This window comes from Mytilus californianus, unplaced genomic scaffold (genome assembly GCF_021869535.1).
Source record: "Mytilus californianus isolate M0D057914Y unplaced genomic scaffold, xbMytCali1.0.p SCAF_1, whole genome shotgun sequence".
Lineage (NCBI taxonomy): Eukaryota > Metazoa > Mollusca > Bivalvia > Mytilida > Mytilidae > Mytilus > Mytilus californianus.
In genome coordinates this window covers 78,393,335-78,410,634 of record NW_026262581.1, presented here as the reverse complement: position 1 = coordinate 78,410,634, position 17,300 = coordinate 78,393,335, and the positions used below count along the sequence as shown (strand labels likewise).

Here is a 17,300-nt window from a genome sequence, read left to right as displayed (position 1 = left end):
GTAAAACAAAATCCGAAATTTTATGTTCAGATATAAACAAATAAGATTTTATTTTATTTTAATGTTCGAAAATGATAATAATTTGTAAACTCATATATTTTTCTCTCATAGATGTGCTTACAATCAACAATATTTACCATCTGTACTTTGCCGTAAACGAATTAAAAATTAACAAAGCGCGCCATTTTTCAGTTGACGTCGGCCGACGCAAACTAGTCCAAGTTTTCGCGTAGGACTACTGAGCGCCGTCGAATCACATTTTGGCCAAAAAGGCACATCCGGTTGTCCTACTGGTAGGATAACAGTTTGTGTGCTGTTCCTGTCTATCTGACACATAATTATATATTATAACTTTGTAATGATCAGTTGAACACTTGAATATAATTTTAACGATAAGATAATATGAACGGATGATCTAAATATGCCAACTTTATTTGAAGAGTATGTAAACATTGGTAATCGCGGTTGATATTTTACTATATCAATTTGCAGACAACCCGAGCAGCTATACATATGATCACAAACGAACCAGAAGATTATTATAGATCTGTTTATCATGGTAACTAGCCAGAATGTTTTCCTTCCTTTTGAGAGTAACACACATACACTATTGTAATTGCACTGTCCTATGTTAGTTTGGCTTATATTAATCATATTCTGTTTGATTTTTATGTTGTATGCACACGTTTTGTTAACAAAATTAAAGTTTCTGCTTATCGATGGACGAATGCTGTATTTATCGGATCATATGCATTTGATGTTGGGCGTGTCATGAGATCTTGATATGTAGAAACCTTTTCCATTCGAACATCGTCATAATGTTGCTGCTAATGACTACAAAAATACAAAATAAGTTATAAATATAAAATGTCTAAACAGTGTTGTTGGTATCGAAAAACTTTTAGAACATAGAAGGAATACATTCAAATGTTACATTGTTAAAAAAAAGTAAAAAACAAAAATACTAAACTACAAGGAAAATTAAAAAACGGAAAGTCCTTTATGAAATGACAAAATCAAAAAGCTCAAATACATCAAACGAATGGAAATTAACTCTCATATTCCTGACATGGTACAGGCATTTTCTTGTGTAGAAAATGGTGGATTAAACCTGGTTTTATAGCTAGCTAAACCTCTCACTTGTGTGACAGTCGCATAGAATACCATTATATTGACAACAATGTGTGAGCAAAAAAAAAACAGACATAATAGGTATAAATGTCAAATACTGGGGTACAGCAGTCAACATTCTGTTATAATCTTAATCACTATAAAAATAAATAACTATTTCAACAAAGTAAATAAAATGCATATAGACACTCTATAGGTGTAATACCACCAAATCATAGTACGTCACATCCGGTTGCATACGGAAAAGTGTCGAAAAAAAATATTCCCTTGCATTTGACAGTTGTAGGAAATTGATCTTACATTTCATTGCAGTAAAACATTTCTGAGTCATAACATATATTTTTGGTGTTTCAAAGCACCACTCTTTTTTTATTTGGTGTTTCTATGGAATATTTTGGAAACTTGAGAATACATGGTTACTAAACCTTGTAAACAGGAAAGAAAGGGGTGGACATTTGATTGGTTAACTTCCAGTGATGGTTATTGTCTTGTATGCAATGAAATGTTATGTGAAACTTTTTTTCTGTAGTACTGGACAGGATATAACTTTACTCATGCCAAGTATTTCTTTATTTGAAACATTGATAAATTCTGCACAACTTTTTGAAAAGTACAAATTTAACAAAGACTAATAGGGGAAAACAATGGTGGTATTACACCTATAGACAAAGTACATAAGCAAAAAGGAAAGATAAGAATACAAAAAAGTCCATAGCACAATAACACAATGGCGGGACGTATAAATACCGAGCCACGCCAAAAGTATATTACCAAAAATGGACTAAACAGTAAAGTTTGAAAATATAAAAAGAATCTATACTTCAAGACCACCATGTATTACTTGTGAAGTTGATTCGGAAAAATATTTATCAACTTAGTCTTGGTATCTTCCGATGAACTTCTTTTTAGAAAAAGGACGAGGCGTTCTTTGACATGACCATGATTCATCAACTTTCTGCTCAGACACTGGTGACGTTTTATAAAGTCCGAGTAGTAGCTGTAAGCTCTTTAATACCGAATGAGTTGGGAAATGTATATCCCATATGCAGGTGAAGTTGGTATATTGCTGCTAAGGTGGGGAAAATTGATAATTTCAAAATTAAAATCGTAAGATTCTGGTACTGAGATGATCGCTTATGTCAAATTCGAGGTATAAAAATGAGGCGGAGGAAACCACTTATGTTGTTTCTTTAAATTCAAGTTCTGGAAAATATATTAATGGAACCCATCTTGAAAGTTTGGATTGTTAATGGAAAGGTCATCAACAATATATCTGAATGTGAAATTAAATGATCTGGCTTCTTTGATCTTGGTTTTTACACGTATCTGAAGGAACTTCGACTCATATGAAAATACGAAGAGTTCGGCAAGGAGAGACGCACAGTTCATTCCCATAGGAATTCCGACAACTTGTTGAAAATGTCTAACTCCAAATTCAACAAATATGTTGTCAATAAGAAACTCATGCATAATGATCACTTATTCCTCAGTGTAGCATGATTTACCTTTTTGTTCACTATTAACAAAATATGCCGTATGGTATTCCAAAGCAATAAATTTATAGCGTATGCTACCATTTTTATATTGAGAAGCATTGTGGATTATTTCTTTGAGACGAATTTTCAATTTCACATGGGGAATGGTGGTGTACAGGGTTAAAAAATCAAAAGTTTCGACAGAATTAATTTCAGAGAAAGATCGAGATTTAAAATTATCCATAAGTTCGTTAGAGTTAAAATGTTGTTAGTAGTATGAACGTCTTATGTTGTTTTCAGTGCGAACAAGTTTTTTTTGGATATAATCTTTATCAGTCACGACTAATTTTTTGATTCAAACAAATATTTTTAACTAGAGGATCTACGAAATCTTAATCCTTGACCTGGAAAAACATATGCAATATTAAAATTAATTTTTTTTTATCCATACATTCATAACAAGAAAGATAAAATGTATAATAAACCTGAAAATAAGAAGATTTGTTATGATTGCCAATGAGACAACTTTCCACAGAGTTCAAATGACGTACAAGATAACAACAATAGGTCACCATACGGCCTTCAACAATGAACAAAACTCATACGGCATAGTAAGCTATAATAGGCTCCGAAATGACATATTTTAAACAATTTAAACGAAAAAACTAACAGCCTGATTAATGTACTAAACAATAAACGAAAAAAAAATTTGATATACAACAACAGACGAAAACCACCAAATTACAGGCTCCTGACTAGAAAAAGGCAGATACAGAATGTGGCGGGATTAAACATGATTGCATGCGCCATAATATGGGCCAGTGGTGTAACATTACAATATCAGGACAAACTATATAATTCAGTTGAAAAGGGCGTAGCTCATCAGATCGATACAAAGCACAAAAAACCCATAACAGTAACACAAAAGACACAAAGTTGAGATCTGAAAGTACTCGCAGTTACTGAAAGCTAGTTCAAAGCCAAACCCAACTAAACGAAAGCATGTATGTATTACAGATACAATGTATAAGCGTTGATTCTTGAAAAAGAAACCATGAGCCCGGAGGCTTAAACTATTGTGTTGATTTCTTTTCAAAATTACAGTCTTTTCTTAATTAGAAGGTATTGTAATTGAGTTTAAATAACCATGTTGTCATGTTCAACGATGCATTAATAAATCTAAGTTCACAATTAATTGGTTTAAGAAATACAAATATAACATAACACGCCTGTCTTTACATTATCAGGCATCTAAATAGTATCCTTAATTTAGAAAATAAGACATTTTCGAACTTATTTCAAAATATGATACCGAAAATTATATTAAAAAACCTAATTCTAGGCACATCACGATTTACTTGCATAGGAATTTGCGAATAAACATTTGTAACTTGTGTAAAGATATGTAGTAAAACAGATGAAAGCATACTACTGTTATATTTATAAAACAAAAATAGACAAATTAAATGTAATCATTTTCTTTTCAAATATATGAAATAGCCAATAATAATCCAAAAATAAACGAGAAAACACGCTATTATTACAAAAATAGCCACAGAAACATACTAAATAAGAAAAACGGAAAAACTAAAGAATAGGGACAACAAAGAGAATACAGGGACTACCTTTAACTTGACTCTTTAACTCATTGATCTTAACCATGTTAACATCGCGGCTACCCCTTATACTATACGATTGTCTATTATGTATACATATAGGTACAATCCCTGTGTGTCCACTGAACCTATGTGTACCATATGTTCAGTTATATATAATATAATAGACATTAAAATTGCAACCCATTGGAAGCCGAGAAGTTTCGACAATGTGTTGATGTCAATCAGACATAACATATTTCAAGGAGGGTTCGATTCCCAGTGAAGGCATATAAAAATTAAATTACAAATATAAATATAATTACAAATATTAAAGGTAAGTTGTTGTAACAGGAGACCTTAACATCGTCCAGGACCGAGAGTTGAAATCTTTCCTTGGTAAAGACCTAAATATCGTCCCCCGTCAATTATTAATTGGAATGAGTGTCGTAACATCATCCACGACTGACTCCGTACTTACTACACGAAATGGACAAAACGAGAAAAAGCTGACAAAAAATCCTTAGATTCTTTTTTTAATTCAGTAATGAACATAGTTGATATTCGTATTTAAACATTTTAAAGAACATTTTACTCCTAACAACAACCATAATAGCCCTATTTCTTGTATCAAACATAAGCTAAAAGAACTCGCCAAGGAATTGGTTTTCGTCCAGGCTGATAAGGCTGCCAATAATATTATTATTGTTTGACGTAAATTTTACATTGAGGTTCTGCAAAAGGAAATCACAAATTCACCAACATTCAAACTGACTCCATTTCCGGAAAAATGACATCTGTAACAAACATAAACTTTTAGCTACCTCTTTACAAGCAGAACCAAATACAATAAAAGTTCCAACTATGTACTGGCTTCCGAAGCTGCACAAAACACCTTACAAATATAGATTTATTTTGTCTTCAAGCCATTGTTCCACTACTAAACTGTCTATTCTACTTACTAGTAAACTTGGTACAATCACAAACCTGGTAAAAGTGTTCAAATAAGGCCTTTGGAAATAGTGGAATTAATTACTTTTGGTGTGTCAAAAATTCATTGGAAGTACTTGGAAAATTGCATGCTGATATTGGTGATTTCAAATCTGTTCGAAGTTTGATTTTTCTACCCTATATATCACTTTGCCTCACTATCTCATTAGGAAAAAATTCAAACATCGAATTAAATGGGCATTTAAAAAGTCAGAATGCGAATATATATGTTCAAATTCTTTTAGGTCATATTATAGTAACAACTAACAAAAGAACTATGTCAATTGGACCTGCTTTAACACGATAACTGCACTTGTATTTTTACTAGAAAACATTTGTGTTCGCTATGGAAACTCCGTATAACGTCAGGTTATCGGAATTCAAATGGGGACTAACTGTTCACCACTTATTGCTGACCTGTTTTTGTGTTGTTATGAGTTACAATTTATGACTAAAATCAGCAAAGACCCATCGAAACAACATCTGATACAAAAAATTAATTACACTTTTAGATATTTGGATGAGATATTCGCTCTCAATGATGATATCAGTACGACGCTAAAGATATTTATACTGCTGAACTGACTTTATATAAAACTGACAATGAACACTGCCCTTTCCTGGATCTTGATATCTATATCTTTAACGGGAAACTTCATACCAAAATTTACGATAAAAGAGATGATTTTTCATTTCCTCTTGTTAATTATCCATTTTCAGATGGTGACGTTCCCTTGTCACCATCTTATGGTGTTTATATATCTCAACTTGTTCGATTCGCTCGTGTATGTAACAATGTATTTGATTTTTACGAAAGAAGTCTCCGTATTACTGAAAAATTATTACACCAGGGTTTCGATACCAGTTAAAACATTTACTAAATTTTATCATCGGTACAAGGACAGCATTTGTAAATATAAATCAATGCAACATGCAGACATCTAATACGTTCAGGTATTTAACATCCAATCTTTTATGGTAATATTCTATACAAAGCACAAAAAATGTCGTCATTCACCTCAAAAGCTAACCAAACCTTTAAACAGACTTATTCAGAAGGGATATAGTTATGATACTATTGTCAGGTCATTAAAGATGGTATATTTTGGAATTAATATTGATTCACTCATGGGGTCTTTGCATCGGAAGTAAACACATTTATTCTAAAACCAGTTGTTGGCATGATACGGGTTATGTTCTCTTATTTTATAATGGTATGTTACTAAACCCCCAACGGGAGGGATTGTGCTTGATTTTCATATGATGAAGACATAACCTTACAATCAGTTTAATTGAGGTCTGGAGCTGGCATGTCAGTAACTGCTAGAAGTCCTTTGTTAATTTATGTATCGTTGTCATTTTGCTTAGTTTCTTCTGTTACCTATTCTGACATCGGACTCGGACTTCTTTTATTTTGAGTTTTACTGTGCGTATTGCTGTGTGTTTGTTTATTCTACATTGGCTAGAGGTATAGGTGAGGGTTGAGATCTCACGAAACATGTGTAACACCACCGCAGTTTTGCCCCTGTGCCAAGTCAGGAGCCTCTGGTCTTTGATAGTCTTGTATGTTTTTTAATTGTAGTAGTTCTAATATATGTTTCGGAGTCTAGTGTGACGTCAGTTTTCACTGAACGAGAACACATTTTTGTTAAGGGTCCAACTGAATCCCGCCTCCGGTTGCGGGATTTTCTCGCTGTGTTCAAGACTAATTGGTATATCGCCATGTTATCGAATTCAAATGGGGACTAACTGTGCACTACTTATTGCGGACATGTTTCTGTGTTGTTATGAGTTACAATTTATGACTTAAATCAGCAAAGACCCACTGAAACAACATCTGATACAAAAATTTAATAACACTTTTAGATATTTGGATGATATATTGGCTCTCAATAATGACGACTTCAGTACGACACTAAAGAGATTTATTCTGCTGAACAGAATATAAATAAAGCTAATACTGACAATCAACACTGCCTTATCCTGGATCTTGAAATCTATATCTTTAACGGGAAACTTAATACCAAAATTTACGATAAAAGAGATGATTTTTCATTCCTATTGTTAATTATCCCTTTTTAGATGGTGACGTTCCCTTGTCACCATCTTATGGTGTTTATATATCTCAACTTGTTCGATTCGCTCGTCTATGTAACAATGTATTTGATTTTAACGAAAAACATCTTTGTATTACTGAAAAATTATTACACCAGGGTTTTCGATACCACAAACTAGTCAAAACATTTACTAAATTTTATCATCGGTACAAGGACTTCATTGAATTTCGTAAATATAAATCAACATGCAGACATCTAATACTTTCAGGTATTTAACATCCAATCTTTTATGGTAATATTCTTTACAAAGCAAAACAATGTCGTAATTCACCTCAAAAGCTAACCAAACCTTTAAACAGACTTATTCAGAAGGGATATAGTTACGATACTGTTGTCAGGTCATTAAAGATGGCATATTTTGGAATTAATATTGATTCACTCGGATATTTCTTTTTTTTTATTTCGTTTCTAAATGCATTGAACGTCTTATACCAGAGTGTAAAATTGTATTTCTGATGTTACTGTGAGGTCACAAATAGTGAACAAGAGTATTACTTTATACTTTTTGAATTTCTAATTCCAGGGTCCAAACAGTCATTGTCATATCTTTAAAATACATTTGCTTGAAAGGTGATGACTCATTCTGTTAAAAGCTAAATACTATCCATACATCACAGTAAAGATCTGCCTAAATTCCATTCAGTTGATAAATTTGATAACACTTACGTTACCTTGATGTTTTTGATTTAAATTATCAAGAACATCTTGTAAATTTTAATCAAGAGAACTTACTTTAAATAATTCTAATATTAACAACAATAATTTTCCTTTTCAAGATTTATATATTTCAGTTCCACACGGTAGGCTTTATTATATAATTTACAAAAAAAAAAGACGAATTTTACATTTCCTATTGTAAATTTTCTTTTTTGACGGTGATATTCCTTTGGTCCCATCACACGGTGTTTATGTATCCCAAGTCGGTCGCAATACCCGTGTCTGTAGTGACTTTTATACGATTTTAATGATAGTAATTAACGTGTAACTGATTAATACTTAAAGTCAGGGATTTAGTTACCATAAGTTACAAAAGACTTTAGTATACTATTTTTTTTTTCATATTTACAAATATTTGGTTTTATAATTAGTTGTACTGTGAAAATATTTTTCAGAACGGTATATCACATATTTACAGTAATATTGTCTATAAAGTCCGTACATTTATATACGATATATGTTAACTCATTGGTCCTTTCGTATTCTAAAACGATATCTCTTCAACAGGGTAGTAAGTTCTTTGAAAAGTGTTTTTACGGTAATTTTATTGAACAAATTATCCTCTGATGAAGAAAAAAAATCAGCACTTCGGACAGAGGAATTTAAAGTGTTAATTTCATTTACTAGCACTGGGTCGATATTGCTGCTCTTGTAATATTAGTTACTTTGGCTATCATGCATATCATATCATAAAAAATATTAAGAAACCAAAGTTCAATCTCCCGTAAGCCAAATTGACCTAAGATCAATTTGACTATTTTGCTTATGTTCGTTTTGGTCAAATCGCTCCTAAAGTTGCAACGGATTTACGCATTCACAGCTTTCAAATGTTTAGGTTTGAGCGTTCTGATGAAAATAAACCATGAAAACGCTTTGGACGAACGAAATTTATAAAGTGTTTATTTCTCATTTAAGCATAGCTAAATATGTATTGCTATACAGTTATGAAAACTTATTGTCTATCATCCTGTCGGTATTATGTATCTAGATATTGCAATGGCACAAGGACATGCTTTTCTCAAACGGTTTATGAAGTTTTTTACACAAAATCAATTGGATGTGTACTGATTGATATTTTAGTCTGTGAGAACATTATTTATTTATGAGCTTCGAACTAGCTTTCAGTTACTGCGAGTACTCTAATATCGGTATTTTTGTCAATTGTCTATATGTCAGTTATATTTTGTGCTTCGCTTAAATATGATAGCCAAGCAATTACCATTTTGACTTTCTTAGTTTGTTCTTATGATATGCTGCTACACCACTGACTAAAGGAAAGGGTTGAGCGTTCACAAACATGTTTAATCCCACCATATTCTTGACGTCTTACGTTCAGTCGTTGTCTTCGTTTGAAATATTTTGTATATTGTCATGTCCAGCTTATTATATCTGACTACACGGTATGGATTTCGCTCATTGTTGAAGTTCGAACGATGAGCTTTAGTTGCTTAAATCCATTTCATTTGGACTGTGTTGGATAGATTTGGCATCACCAATCATTTCACATCTCCTTTTTTTCACAAATTTAACGTATTTAACTTTGCCTTAATTTACAAACGTTCATAGTTTTAAAAGATACAATTTATGCATCTAGAAGAAACCAAAATAATAAACTGATGAATTCTGGCAGGTCAAACTCTGAAAAAAGCAATCATAGGTGTTATTGTCCAAACATAAAATGAAACTAAATGTATCAATTGATATTATCTTTCAAATTGGAGGAAATGATAGGAGTTGGTACGTGGAATTGAAGGTAAAGGATAAAAAAGATGAAAACTATAAATTGATTGAAAGCTTTGAACTTGTTTAAAACTATGTACACAAGTCAAAGCTTCAACAGAAACAAATAAATTTCTACTTTAATGAGGACCTTCGCTTCAATTTCAGAGAAACACAAATCTACATCAAAAATATAAATGATATGATAGTACATTTTCTTATTGGAATTTTATCAAACTTTGGTTAGCTTAGCAATAAAATTGATAAATATATATAGTTAAAGTACTCATTAAAAATACCAGACATATAATATGGTAAAATTTGGTACGCCATACGCGCGTTTCGTCTACATGAGTCTCATCACTGACATTCGAATCAAAACATTTAAAAATGAAGCAAATATTACAAAAAATTGTGCCAAATACCGCTACGGATATCTGTTCATTTATATACGCAGGAAAAGGTGTACATTGGAACACCAGTATGAAAAAAAGAAATAGTAAATACAAGTTTCAATAAATATTTTGGATATCCTTCATCAAAATGATGTAAAATGAATCTTATCAATTTATTCTGATATTACTAAAAAAAAATTTGAACGTTATGCAATATAAAAACCGAACCACGCTTGCATAATTCAAGAACTTCAAAGTTCACGCAAATCTAATATGTAAAAAACCCAAAGAGACGGTGTATTTATTCATCTCAAAAGAAAATAACACATCCAGCTGTAGTGGTTAACACTGCGCGATTTGAACTACGCCTTTTCATTAATCCCATTTGGTGCCAACGATTTAATTATATTAAACAAATTCTTTGCCGAGTGATTCTCTCCTTCTTAGACCAAGAAGTGCTGTGGTCAATGATGATAATAGTTAGTCGGTGGAGACATGCCTTAGTGTGGTCAGGGGATCTCAAATGTTTACTGAGAGAAAGGTCCGGCTTACTTTCATAGTAACTAAGTTGAGTGAAACATTTTGTCTTTGTCGTGAATTCCTTTTCATTTATGTCAAAGGGTTTAATACTAAAAAATACAGATGAGGTTATTAACAATCAAGCTTAAAGACAGGCATACAATACCATGACCAACAGAAATGAACAAAAATACTATTAACGGTAGACAAAACACTGTAAAAAGAAAACAATGAGTAAACACGAGCCCCATGAAAAACCAGCATTTAACAAGAAAAATGGTCAGTTCCTGCTCCACTAGTGACACTAGTTGCATAATTATTGTTAAAAGTCATAAGACGTTACCTCAATTCTTAACCATAAGTAGATGTTAATTTCATAACATTACCATAACGGAAAATGCCAAGAAAATAGGACCAGTAGATCAAGATAAGAGACAAAAGAGCATTACAGTCATAAACAAAACAGACAATAATAATTAAAACATTACAAAATACAACATAGAAAACTAAAGATAACAGTCCAGTTAAAAAAAAACCTCAAATGCTCCAGAAAGGATACATGTAAGCAGAGCATATTTAACTCATGTTACACTATGTTTTGCTTATGACAAAACAACAATCTTTAATCATGTTCTAGCTAACATATGAAATGACTTCAACTCATAGTGAGCATTATCGGTAGCAAGATATACAATAATCAAAATTTCAATATACTGAAATTATTATTGATGTACTTCGTTTTTAGATTCAAGATGATAATAATTTTCTACCGTAAACAGAAACTTGTCATGTGTATATAAGACAATATCACAAGAACAGTTTGCTGAAAAAGGCCGGCTGTTTCCCTTGATTTTGTCCGGTTTAAATATTTACCTTTTTTGATATAAACCTGCGTCTGCAAATAAATAAACTAGTATAAGCCGTGTTGTGTCATAAAATTCGAAAAATTAAAGCAATATTAGGAAAATATGCATGTAATAAATAGTTAAACTCATCAAGACATAACATATGACTTTGTTACTTAATATGCCTTTCCAGATTTTTCAATAGCATGTACACATGGTACACTCGTTTCAAAGTCTTGTAACCTATTTCCTTTGATATAGTGTACATTACAAATATAGCAATCTTGGAAAATATGTTTAAATATTTATTTGAGCGCTAGGTTATATATTTTATTTTCTACGGAAAATGACTGTTTCAAGTCAGGAATATGAGAGTTGTTTTTTTCTCTCACTCGTTCCGTTTGTCAGTTTTTATGGACTTCCCCTTTTTTAAATTACCTTGGAGTTCTGTATTTTTGTTATTCTTTTATATATGAAGCTAGAAGACACTTATACAAACTCTAATACAAGAAATGGTACCATGTCAATCGTTTGTTTTATGCAGATAAGTCTTTGTAAACTATGAATTAACATTTTAAGAATTAATCTCCATTTAATATAGTCAGGAGTCTATTATCGAGTGGTTGACATTGGTTACTATCCGACATTCTCATTACGTCATACCGAGGCCTTTTTGTTATATGTGTCGCATCAATCACCGCAGACATCAATCAATTAATTGGTTAGGAAAAGTAAATTATCTTATAAATCTTTTAATTACAATTCCCCGAAAAGAGCTCTCGAAAGATCCTTGTATTTTTGTTTAAAAAAAAAAAAAAAATTTGTAATCGTTTATTTTACCTGCTATACTGCATGAACAATAAAACTTACTTGTAAACTATTTATGTCTCCACCATTATTTTCACGATTATAACAGCAGCAACACCTCATTCTATCGCGCCCGCTTAAGACGACTCTTCCGACAGCAATTTAGATTTAACTTAAACAATAAAACAAGCATATATTTTCTAATGCATTCACACAAACAAAAAAGCTTATCGGTACAACATACCATTTATGAATGAAATGTATAAATACAACACGGTGGTATATGATATAGTAAAACCAGTAGAGAATGTAATAAGTGCTAAAAACCGTTACATATTTGAAAAAAAAGATGTTTTAATGTCAACTAAAGAATATAACACTTCTTAAGAAATCCTTAACTACATGTATACCAAAATGAACATCTTTTTTGCTAAAATTATTTTTTTTTATCCCACATGGATGAACTCAGTTGCTCTTAAAAAATCCTGTTCCACTAGTTATACCCAACATGGTAATCCGTATTTCGTATGAGTCCTATATCCATTGATTAGCTACTACACAATAGCGAATTTGTAACTGTCTCTTACACAACGTTATGATAATAATTTATCATAAACCCTTGGTCACGTTCATTATCTAACACCAATCTAGACCATACGTAAAAATTTATATGAAAATACGAATTTTGAAGACAAGGGATAGGTGAGACTATGAGAATAACACATATATTGAAACATAAAATAAGAAAAACAACCATAAACAACACTGAAACTAAAGCAAAAGTAACAGGAAACCCTTCAAAACAAATTCATGTGCTTCGGATGGTAAGCATGATTAATCACCTTGAGGTACTGTTGTGTTACTCAGTGCAATTCCAAATTCGGTAATTCGTCGCATTCAGTGACTTAATAATTGAGACAAAACATGCCAGAATTATAATAACCAAACGTTTAATACATTCATGGTCATCTCTGATACAGATATTTTGTAAAAGTAAGCTTAATCAAGAATAGAAAACATACTTATCAATCTCAAAATCATATTAGAAAATGATTGATTGATTGTTGGTTTCTTAACGTTCAGTGGCAAATTTGTCATGCATGTTCAAGACGAGAACAAATAAACAATAAATACAACAGGTACGTCTTGCAATAGTGGTCGTCCGGGTTAAAGAACGGGAAATTTTTGACTGCCATTGGGAAATTAGGGTATATTGAATAGGGACAGAAAATTAGCCTTGCAACAGGCCACATACAGACCCATCAAAAAATTGTTGCAAGGTTCTCAACGTGCACAGAGCATGGCACTCTCTTTACCCGAGGCATCGGATTTAACGTCCCCATCCTGACTGGACGTGGCTGCGTGACCATATTTCTATTCTCTAATCACCCGTGGGTGTCACATTAGAAATAGTCAAAGTATATATACATTGGCAACTTTAATGACGGTTAGCTGGCATCCGCTTTGACTGTTAGCTAGCATCCTCTGTGACTGTTACCTATACCTTTCTCTCAGTTGATATTTCTTAATTACATTGATGAAAATTTCTTCCACTATCACTAGCATTGACCTAAACAAGGCTTGGTTCAGTGAAGTAAAAAAATTCTCGAAACATTTGCAAGATAATGAGTACACAGCTTGCAAAGTACAAAAGGAAGACGTTGAAGATGTTCTCGGTGTATAACACGGCAGAATGTATGTCAAACAAATATTATTTGAAGGTTAACCACTTCAAAATAAATTTTCTAACCTTCATCGCCTGCTTCACCACGCCATCCCTTTGCACAACCTCCAGAACAATTTCCTGTAAATACACTACAAGTTCCAGTCGCACAATTACACAACCTTGTGCAGTTGTTACCGAAATATCCGTCGTCACCGGCTAGAAAAATAAGAAATATCGTTTAGTGTATTCATGAAACAAAAGATATTCTTTATTGTTAAAAAATAAATGAAGAATGTAATTTCAGGAGCACATGTCATACATTGTCATAAGCATTGAATTTATTCTAAAACTAACGTAATTCCTGATTAAACAGAATATTATTAATGGGACTTTCTGATCACAGAAAAAGCAAGAAAAGGAAGAATATCTTGATAATAATCAAGTACGACTGTTAAAAGCGATTATCGAAGAAGTACGTTCCTTACATTTGGTTTGTATCACTGCATTCTATAACTGAAAAGATTATTATACATAATCGTATTCTCTCTTTAAGTCTATTGATAGTTATGATAGTCATGTAGAAAATATTTTGCCATCAGGAGTACAATTTTAAGATATGCACTTTACTTTTAAGATTAGTTTGCGTGGTTAGTTTGTGTTTAAAGACACAGGCGTTATAATCATATATTGTTAAGGGACTTCTGAATGACTTCAAAAAATTTGGAAAACAACTTTAAGCAAAATGAAAACGGGACCATATTGCAATCACTATTTGAATGTCAAATAAACTTAACCGTTTGATTGCTTTGAGCCCACGTAGACAAGCATACATTTTAATAATACTAGCTTGAATATGTATATGTATAAAAAAATAGATTGTTAAATAAAAGCATGCACCATATATAGACAGACAGATGTGTTATCACATAATCCATTAACAGGATCACACATGCCTAGTAAACATCCCTCACAAAACTGAGAACAGTTTTTCCAAAAATGGCTATAACGGCACTCTGAAAAAAAAAGCGTAAACGAATTTAACATCAGTATTATATAAGTATCGAAAAAAAGAATATTTGTTCAAGCTTTCAAACATTTTCCTGCATTTCATTACAAAACATTAATGTTCATTCACATCATATTCTAAAAAATAAATTAGACATAGTTAATTACTTCTTACTTATTAATTACAACATTCTATTTAAATTATTTCTACTGCTTTATTGAATTTCAACGATCATTTAATCAAATTTTAAAGGACATTTTACCGAATAATAAGTAAAACTGAACAATTAATATTTTAAAGGAGAAGGTTGAGAAAGGTTTAACTTAGGGCGACAGTAGTTAACTGATGTTCAAATCTCGTAAATCGACAAATAAAAGACTAATCAAGGTAACAAACAAAAAACTGAAGGAAAAGGAGCGAGATCGGACGCGTCGACAGGATAATCATTATAATTGCCATAATATTTTTATATTTTCTTGAAACTGGCCAAATCATTACATATGTAACACAGAAATAGTTGTGATATAACTTGTAATACAAAATAACTTCTTATTGGCATATATTAAATATGCATTATTTGTATCGTAACGTCAGTTTTGGTCCAATTTCTCAAAATATATCACTTTTTTCTGCATTGATTTATTTGGCACCGATCAATTCTCCGAAAAAGTGTTGTCTAGATATTCAATATAAACATTGGCACCTTTTGGTCACAGACGATTTTGGATCGTAAATTTTGGCGAAGGTTTCTTAAGCTTTTGGTAAAACAATTACACAATATGTTGCCTTTAGAGCGGAAATTTTACTCGCATGAATAGATTTTTACTTGGCATTAAGGCTTTTATAACGTAATAAGTCTAATTCGGTAGGTCACATTCGGGAAAAGGGTACGGGATTGTAGTTACAACATTATGAACATATCCGTTATCATCTGTGAAACGGATATTCCATAACGGTCAACCAACTCGTGATGGCTTCAACTTTACCACTTTGAACTCTTGATTTAATAGCTTCCTTGTGAGCTGCAACCCTCTATCAAGGAAATTATGATAGGAAATACAAGCCCTGGAATATCTTATCAAACTGAGAGATATATGTAGGACTCAAATCTATGGTGGGTTCCAGATCTATGGCAGATTCTTCATCCATGGTAAATATGGCGTCGTGCCATCCCCAATCTATGGCAGATTTTTTAGAATCCTAATCTATGGCAGATTTTTAATTTCCTAATCTATGGTGAATTTCTAGTTTTCAAATCTATGGCAGATTTTCTGCAAATGAATTAAGGACCAGTCAGTACATATCTGACCAAAAATTTCAAAGTTGAAATGTCCAAAGATAGCAGAAAATCTGCGTTTAGCGAAAGCCACCGTACGGACTTCAACAATGAGAAAAACCCATACCGTGTGGTTGGCTATAAAAGCCCCCAACAAGTCCATTGACAACGCAAAAAGCAGTTTGACTTTTTACCATATATTTATTTGAGCGTAAATAAATCTTTTTTAACTGATGAGGATTAAAGTCAAAGTCCAATAATAAACAATGACTTGCTTCAAACACGTGGCTTTATTAAAAATCCTTATTTCTCCAAAATTACAGTTATTCGACATACATATAGCTGAAATAATGTAAATAGATATTAGAAATCTATGACAGATTCTTTTTAGTTTTCAAATCTCAATAAAACTTATTTGCAACAATAGTACAGGAAGTCGCTATTATATAGCTGACAAAATACTAATGGTTAAAACCAAAATGCAGAGTAAAAACTCGTACAATTGAGGGAGAGGACAATACCAGGAACGCGAGAACAAGAAAATCAAAGAGCGGAAACAAACACGAAACATGAACATCGAAAACACAAAAAAAATATTCACTTGCGTGAAATTGCCTGCACTAGCGATTTTCCTGTTACAGATGACTATGGATTTGTTCGCTAGTATTCTTATTTCATCCGAATGAGATGATTACATCTTCCTATTTGCAGAGATTTTCGTAAACATAAACTCAAATTCTGAAACATCATTTAATCTATGGATTAGGGTCCTTGAAAACTGGCGTTTTCTTTTCCTTCTATATTACTAGACCGTTTATATGACGTTATTTAATTGTGACATTATGATTTACTCTTTTCCCCGGATTAAGTAATATCAAAATCTGCCATAGATTTGGAGAAAACAAAAAACTGCCACAGATTTATGATTTGTTTGGCGTTTGTGACATCATATTTACCATAGATTAGGAATTTACCATAGATCTGGAACCCACCATAGATTTGAGTCCTACATATATACTCCTTATGCAGGCGTTTTATAAAT

At 32.1% G+C, this 17,300-nt stretch overlaps 1 protein-coding gene and 1 long non-coding RNA gene across 2 annotated transcripts in view; both read right to left on the bottom strand.

The window, feature by feature from the left end:
- LOC127738025 (receptor-type tyrosine-protein phosphatase epsilon-like) overlaps positions 1-17,300 on the bottom strand; it is a 264,382-nt gene that overhangs the window by 125,440 nt on the left and 121,642 nt on the right. The window lies entirely within an intron of this gene.
- On the bottom strand, positions 415-14,289 carry LOC127724475 (uncharacterized). Its single transcript, XR_007992522.1, has 4 exons — positions 14,061-14,289; positions 12,374-12,482; positions 11,532-11,553; positions 415-834 (listed from the first exon to the last, which is right to left on the bottom strand). It is a non-coding gene; the product is annotated as an uncharacterized LOC127724475 (long non-coding RNA).